General features: G+C 42.8%; 1 protein-coding gene and 1 long non-coding RNA gene across 2 annotated transcripts in view; both read left to right on the top strand.

Annotated features, from left to right (window-relative positions):
* Positions 1-2,493, top strand: part of LOC101860634 — a 3,318-nt gene extending 825 nt beyond the window's left edge. The window contains exons 2-3 of the long non-coding RNA XR_220219.3: positions 1,501-1,618; positions 2,224-2,493. This is a non-coding gene — a long non-coding RNA (uncharacterized LOC101860634). The remainder of the gene's footprint in view (positions 1-1,500; positions 1,619-2,223) is intronic.
* A 3,439-nt stretch (positions 2,494-5,932) lies between these two features.
* The window catches only part of LOC101860241 (protocadherin gamma-B5), a 202,362-nt gene continuing 200,794 nt past the window's right edge, over positions 5,933-7,500 (top strand). Inside the window, exon 1 of the mRNA XM_013079757.2 lies at positions 5,933-6,468. The gene's annotated coding sequence lies outside the window, so the exon portion shown is untranslated. The remainder of the gene's footprint in view (positions 6,469-7,500) is intronic.

Raw genomic sequence — 7,500 nt, 5'->3', positions numbered from 1 at the left:
CCGTTTACATTGGCCCTAGCCAAATACGTGTCAACCTCTTTTATTAACTCTTTATAGCCAGCGCCCACTTCTGCCACCTATAAGAGGCTAAGATTTTTTTTATACCACCTGTTTACACGTATTTCAAAGCGTGTCATCAAGTACACCTACCACTCCTCAGGTGATCCCCATCGTCCACTAAAATTACCAAATATTCCTCTTGTGGGCTATGGCCCAGGTTAGTCTGCTCTGCCCTAGCCCGAGACTGTTTCTAGTTGTTACAAACAGAGCTATGTAGGCTCATGAACTAGGTTTGTTTTTAATGTGGATTTTTTTTTTCACCATCATCGATCCAATTTAGATCCTTTAGGAAGCAAGTTTCTACCCTCCCTGTCAGGGCCAGCGCCAGCGGAAAGACTGAGATACTCGATAGATAAGATTTCTTCCAACACTAAGAAACTAAGAATGAAACTCGTCGTCTGCATGCGACAGCGAAGCCCCTTACCGCTTCACTGGAGACGCCATTGAACTAGGTCTGTGATAAAGATACAAATCATTTAGGTCTTACTTACTTTACTTTATCCCTCCTCTTGTACATCTAGGGCGTCAATAGGAGAAAGAGCTTCCTGTCTCTAGCAAGTTTGATGGCCTGGCTGGGTGGGATATTGTATTCATTTAGGTAAACGCCCAAAAGTCCACGGTTCAAATCCAATTGAGGCCCTGTTTTTGCCTCCGTTTTGAAACTTGTTTTTTTTTCCTTCATAGTCGTGTGTTTGATAATCAAATAACATCATTATTATTCACATAACCACCACGACCGTTGCCACCACTACCACCACAACCACGACAACCACGACAACCACGACAACCACCACAACCAACATATCTACTACCATTGCACTAGCATTACAGCCTAATGTTTCTACTGAAGGTAAAAGTGTAATAGACCCCCCCCCCCTTTTACAAGACTGTATTTCTAAAAATTAATATATTATAAACTCATTGGAAGCCCCATTCCTTATTAATAACTGGGTCGACTCGCGAGCCAGGATGAAATTGTTCACGGGCTGGGTCTGGCTCTCTAAATTGCTCAACTTGCACTCGGGACCTCCGAGATTTTTCGCCATCATCCGAGAAGGCTAGGTGTAGATCTTGCCTACCATAAGATCAGGAGTGTGGCTGAAAGACGTCAATAAGAAGGAGCCAAGGAGTAGCAGTAGAAAGGCTGCCCTAAGAGTCAGGAGTCCAGAGGAGAGGGCAAAGGAAGTGAGGAGTGTGGGGGCAAAAAGTGGAGACGAAAGCAGATGACAGAACATTGTCAGAGAGCAAGAAAGGAGGCAAAAAGAAAGCATTTTAGAGAAGACAATTTCACGGACCTTTAAATGCGAGGCGAACACCTTAACCTCTAGAATACGAGAGCCCTCCGCTATCTCCAAGGTTTGAGCAAAAGCGTTGAAAAAAACCCCGTCGCGGAGAGACTTTATGCATATATACTAACCATTCCGTACCAAAATTCCGCAGGCAATGAGCCGGCCATCAGAAAGGCTCCTGAAAGCAGGGCAGCCTTCTGTCCTCCCATCTTTTGCTTCGTTGACCCTTGCCAAGTGAAAGTCTGTCCAAGTGGAACCAAATGCGTAGAGTAAGTAAAAAAAACGTAATTTTCCAACACCGTTTAGATAATTTAGGAGGCAGGCTTTTATCCTGATTGTCAGGGCCAATACGGACTGAGGGGGATACAACACCCAGCAGAAAGACCGAGATACTCAATAAAAATGTACCCACCAGGGAATCGAACTCAGGTCTTCTACGTGCGATAGTGAAGTACTGAACCGTTACATCAAAGATGCCGGTACACAGTAAATAAAGCAGGCAGCCTGACGTAAGTTCTTGTTTCCGTTGTCTTTTGTAATGGAAATACTGTCGATCCTTCTCTAACGAACGTCAATCACCAGAACAAACGACCACGTCCCCCCCCCCCTTTCCAATTTTTAGAATATTATTATTATTATGTATAATGACATTGTCCCTGGCCATGGTTCTGATTGGGATGCTCTCTTTTTCTTTAATTTTCTAATAACAGTTTTTATTATTTCAAAAAAAGAAAGAAAGATAGAAAGAAGAAAGAAAATAAGAAAGAAAGAAAAAAAAGAAAGCAAGAAAAGGGAAAGAAAGAAAGAAAGGAAGAAAGATGACAAAGGCGATTGTTGATTGACGCTGACAATATTCCTTTTCATTTCTCCCCAGACAATGTTCATGCCAAGCAGTTTGCAAGTGAATCCTTGGAGTAGACAGGACCGACACTTAACGTAGACACATAACAATATTGTGGCGATTGGCATGATTGCTGTTGTGTATTATCTTCAAACGTTTGGTGCTCGAAACTGATTTGGGATATTTGAGTTTTAAGCTGATTTTAAAAGAGACGATATGATTTTCTTTCAAGAGATTTTTTACTGTTGCCTCGCGTGCAATGTTTTGCAGTTATTATTAAAAAGGCACATATCACATATGTTACTTTTGTAATCCTGGTTTTGTGTGTGTGTATGTGTGTGTGTGTATATGTGTGTATGTGTGTATATGTGTGTGTGCGTCTGTGTGTGTCTGTTTGTGTATGTGTGTGTGTTTGTGTTTGTGTGTGTGTGTGTGTGTGTGTGTGTGTGTGTGTATGTGTGTGTGTGTGTGTGTGTGTGTTTGTATATTATGTCTGTCTGTCTGCCTGCCTGCCTGTCCGTTTCGCTTTCGCTTCGTCTCCCTCATCAAGGGACACAACTGCTGTAAATATGGTTGATATTTCTTTTTCATGGGCTGCTTACCTTTACTTACCTGTATACCTGGAGGTGTCAATGACCCTCCATCCTCCATGGTCGCGTGCTGTCGTTGCATCATTATTCTGCCATATCCAGGTCAGTCCATGTTCTTATGTCGTCCATCTTGTTATTCTTTGCCTTCCTCTGGCTCTCCTGCCCCAACTCTTTCCTTTAAGCACTTCTTTCACAATGGTCTCGTGTCGCTTCAAGTGGCCATAGTTTTATATTTTTCAACAGTTTCTTTTATTCAGCTTCCCAAAGAAATGTACCCTTACGTACAAGTACAATATGATTAAACTATTTAGTTGGAGAGGGTAACCCCGAATGAGTGGCCAAGGAAAAATCATGCAACGCAGCTTAAGAATGTTCCAGCAATATGGTTTGGCTTGCAACATAAATAAAGCCCTTTTCACTTACAAAAAAAAATGGTTTATTTTTTATCTCTTTAGTCGGAAAGTTCAATCAGATTCATTATTAAGTGGAGTCACTCTGGAATCATACACTTTGACCTTAAAAGGCATGCTCCTAAATCTTGGACTCATATGCATACTTGTGCCTGTCGTTTATGTTTTATATTCATGATAGCAAGCTTCGTCTTACGCCGAATGTGGTCTTTAAGTCACGTATTGGTGGAACGTGGGCTGTCTTGAGTTGTCTCAAATTTTACCAAGCGTTTGAGCATTTGTTTATCGCTGCATGCAAAATAAATAAATAAATACATTTTTAAAATGTACACGTTTTTACGCTCTCATCAACACAATTAAGATCATTCAATAGGCAAGGGGGCTCTCGTGGCCTAAAGGTTAAGGTGTTGGCCTCCCGTTCAAAGGTCCTGGATTCAAATCCGGGTAGCGACCGAAACATTTTCTTCTCTAAAATTGTCTTCTTTCCCCTCCTTTCCTGTTCTCTAGCAATGTTCGGTCGTCTACTTTCGTCCCCTCTTTCTGCTCCCACCCCTCACCTCCTTTGCCCCTCTTCTGGGCTCCTGACTCTTTCTGCAGCCTTTCTATTGCTACTCCTTCGCTCCTTCTTACTGCTGTCTTCCAGCCACACTCCTGATCTTTTGGTAGGAAAGATCTACACGTAACCTTCTCAGACAAGGGCGAAAAATTTGGAGGTTTCGTGTGCAAGTTGCGCACGTTAAAGAACCCTTGGTGGTCTAAAATCGATAAGAGTAGGCTTCGGCCGCCACACGGGCAAAATTTAAAATTTCCTACCAACTGAAAACGTTTAGTGTCCCGCGCGCTCATATGACCTTATGCAGTTGTGAGCGCCGTAAAAATACTTACCAAAAGGGAAAAAAAAATTTCAAGAGGCAGTTTTCGACCTTGCCTGTCAGGGTCATTCCGGGGTGAGAGGAATACAACATCCCAATAGGAAGGCCAAGATACTGGAGAAAAACCCTCCCCATACGGGAATCGAACTTGGGTCTCTAGCATGAGACAGCTAAATGGATTTAATTTTTTAAAATTACAACTTCGTGTTCTTGAATTTGTGTATGGTGTTTCAAAATGCGCTGCAACATTACCTTTGGTTTGCTGGTGATTGGACATACATGTATTGGGTCTTCTGGGTGCTTATAGAGTCAACTTGGTCTGGAAATTCCCATGCGTATTTGTCGGGTGCTCTGGGGGGGGGGGGGGGGGGTTTGCTCCCTCTTTCCTATCAAACATCGTCATCAATTGTCCTTATTTCTTCTCCCTTCTGTTGGTTTGTTACTCTCATGTAACACCTTATAACCTTCGGCACTTATTTGACCTAATTGTGTTGCAAATTCGGTTTAACTCTTACTAAAGCTAAAAACAGTCAATTTCCAGTTTATATGATCCGGCTACAAAACTGCCTAGGCCCAGGGTGTCTCCTTTTTGCGTTTTAGGCCTCTACCTGACCTATTTCTTTCTGATTTAGACATCAATTACAACGTTCATTTAACACAGTGCTTGCCAACTTGAGCGATATTGCCTACGAGAGGGCGATTAAATAATTTTGGTGGGCATTGGCGATCACCCAGATACAATGACGTGTACTATTAATTAATGCTTGGATTGGAAATAACGTTATTTAGATATCTTGCTAGGTGGGCAGTACACACATTTCTGTCTTTCTAAGTTAGCAAAAGTGAACGCTGGCTTGTTAGCAAGCACTGCATTAAACCTAAAATTGTAGATCTATGCTTTTTTAAAGGAACGAAGCAGACAAACCTAAGTTCTAGTGAACCCCCCCCCCCCCCCACACACACACACAAACCAAACAAAAACAAACGAAAAACCTAACGCACAAAACAACCAGAAACAACAACCCCTGAGTACTTGGCCAGTGAGCGCGTGGTCGTCAGTCACAACTCACGAGTCACGAGAGAACACGTTCGTCCACCGACGTCTTATATCTGTGGTGTAGCGGCAAGGAGTTTCGTTGTGGCACGCGGGAGACCAGAGGTCGCTTTCCGAGTGAGCAGAATTTTTATCGAGCAGCGCCCTTGGTCTTTCTGTTGTGTTGTTGTATCCATCTCTCTCTCTCTCTCTCTCTCTCTCTCTCTCTCTCTCTCTCTCTCTCTCTCTCTCTCTCTCTCTGTCCGCTCAGCCTGGGTTGGCCCTAGCGGGCAAGGTCGAAGCCCGCCTCCTAAATAATATTGTGTCGATGAGGTTGTAAAACGCCTACATGGGCAAAAAACAACAACAACCCAACTGCAGCAGCAACAGCAGTAGTAGCAACAGCAACAACAAAACCACGTTTGTATGGACCGGGGACCGACCTGAGAAAACGATCTTTATCTGACAGAGCGACACACCTCCATTTAGCTCCGCCCCTATCTAGAGCTCAGCCACTCAGTCATTGTCGTCAAACTTCTGCACAGGTGAACACTTTATAATCGAATTTTTTTTCCATCTCGTTCTTTTCTGCCTTGCTTCTACTCAAGGGCCTTTTCTATAAAAAAAAGAAAAAGAATCTCGTTTTGAGCTGGAGTGTTTTTGTTCTCGCAGTTGGGTCGGGCTGGGATAGGCAAATGTTCAAAATGAATCCGTGCTCGACTCGGATCTAGGCCCTAGTTTTGGCATGTCGCCGTGTCCTCATTACTGGCTTGCGAACTTGTTTGGGACTGTGAGGGGAGCGTCGAAGTTCAGATGTGTCATAGATCTGTATGTGTTGTGTGTACGTTGCTTTGACTCTTTGAGTTCGTGTACCTTACCGTCATTGTCTTGTTATTGTTATGATAATTTTCTCTGTAGTCTAAGGCGCATTATGTTTATGTAATAAATTCAACTTGACTGAGAAAGCGCTCAGCGAGTTCTACAGACCTGCTGTTATTGTTGAATTCAGGACATTCTTCAATACATAGATTAGATCTACACGGTAGCCTACAGTTTTGATCGACACAGTTTTTTTTTTTTATGAGAGTAGAACTGCAGAAGTACTGTTCCTTTTTATTATCCTTGGAAATGTGTAATGCTTGACTGCTGTTTTGGCAAGAGGAAGCAAAGTAATGCGGCTTTCAAAGAAAGCTCTGGCTGGGATCAACGTTTTGTTGCGCTTATTTGGGAGAGACTTATCGTGCCACAATTCTAGATTCTATGCCTTTGTAGGACAACTTGACTTCAAAGCAAGTTCGATGTCCAGATATTTCTAACGGTGCCACAAAAACTTTCTGGAAAGGAATAGGCTCCGGGTCATCGGCAGATCAAAGGTGAGTACATCTAGTCTCTGCTGTGTCCACCTTTTCCAAAATGCCCCTTCCCCCTTTCTGCTGGCAAACGTCAGTCCGGAGTCCGGGCTGGTCTGATAATGAATTATATTATTTTTCATGACGGTGGGGAGTTATTGGGTGTTTGACCGCCCCCGCATATTGCATATTCCCCCCCCTGCTTTCCCCCCAAATCGAGGCCTATTGTTAATAAGCTACCCGTGTAGCCTACATACTACCCGTGTAGCCTACATACTACCCGTGTAGCCTACATGACGGCTCAAGCAACAAAACGGCACCGACACAAGGAAAATGGAATGCAAAAACGTTGACATCTGGCTGTTTCAGATGTTTACAAACATCCCATAAGCCTAAAATGTTAGAACATGCACGTAGAAGGCCTATAACGCCTAACCTGCAGTGCTCTGTTGTACACATCTCACTCAACCCTTCTAGTGGAAGGTAGTGGGAGGAGAGGAAAGAAGGGGAAAGGAGGGGGGGGGGGGATGTACACATTTTATGAACCCACTTCATCGGGGCCGGAACAAGAGACGTAAAACTTCTGACAGTACAATAACACACATCAATTACCATATATTCTCAGATTTGCATATCATGTTTAAGAAGGAGGCTTTTTTACTTTGGTGCATAAAGTGACCATAAGTCTTTGCTTTCTTTCTCTTTTTTCTTTCTTTCTTTTTTCTTTCTTTCTTTCTTTCTTTCTTTCTTTAAACGACTCTTTCTGCTTTTGACATACCGTATGTACAAACTCTTCAACATGTAAGAGAGAACCGGGCCAGGTTTGTGTTTTAAAAAATGAGACAAGCTGGTTTGTAGGAGGGGGAGGGGCTGGTGGGGGGTAGGGGTGAGGTGAGTCCTTCCCATTATGTTCAATGAAGGCGTCTTTTGGGTGCTTGGAGGATGCCACTGGTGAGAGTAATAAGTAAAATGATAATAATAGTAATAATAATAATAATGATAGTAATAATAATAATGATAATAATAATAACAATAATAATAATAATCACAATACTA

Source organism: Aplysia californica, unplaced genomic scaffold, assembly GCF_000002075.1.
Source record: "Aplysia californica isolate F4 #8 unplaced genomic scaffold, AplCal3.0 scaffold00062, whole genome shotgun sequence".
NCBI classification, from domain to species: domain Eukaryota; kingdom Metazoa; phylum Mollusca; class Gastropoda; order Aplysiida; family Aplysiidae; genus Aplysia; species Aplysia californica.
This window is presented reverse-complemented; position numbering and strand designations above follow the sequence as displayed.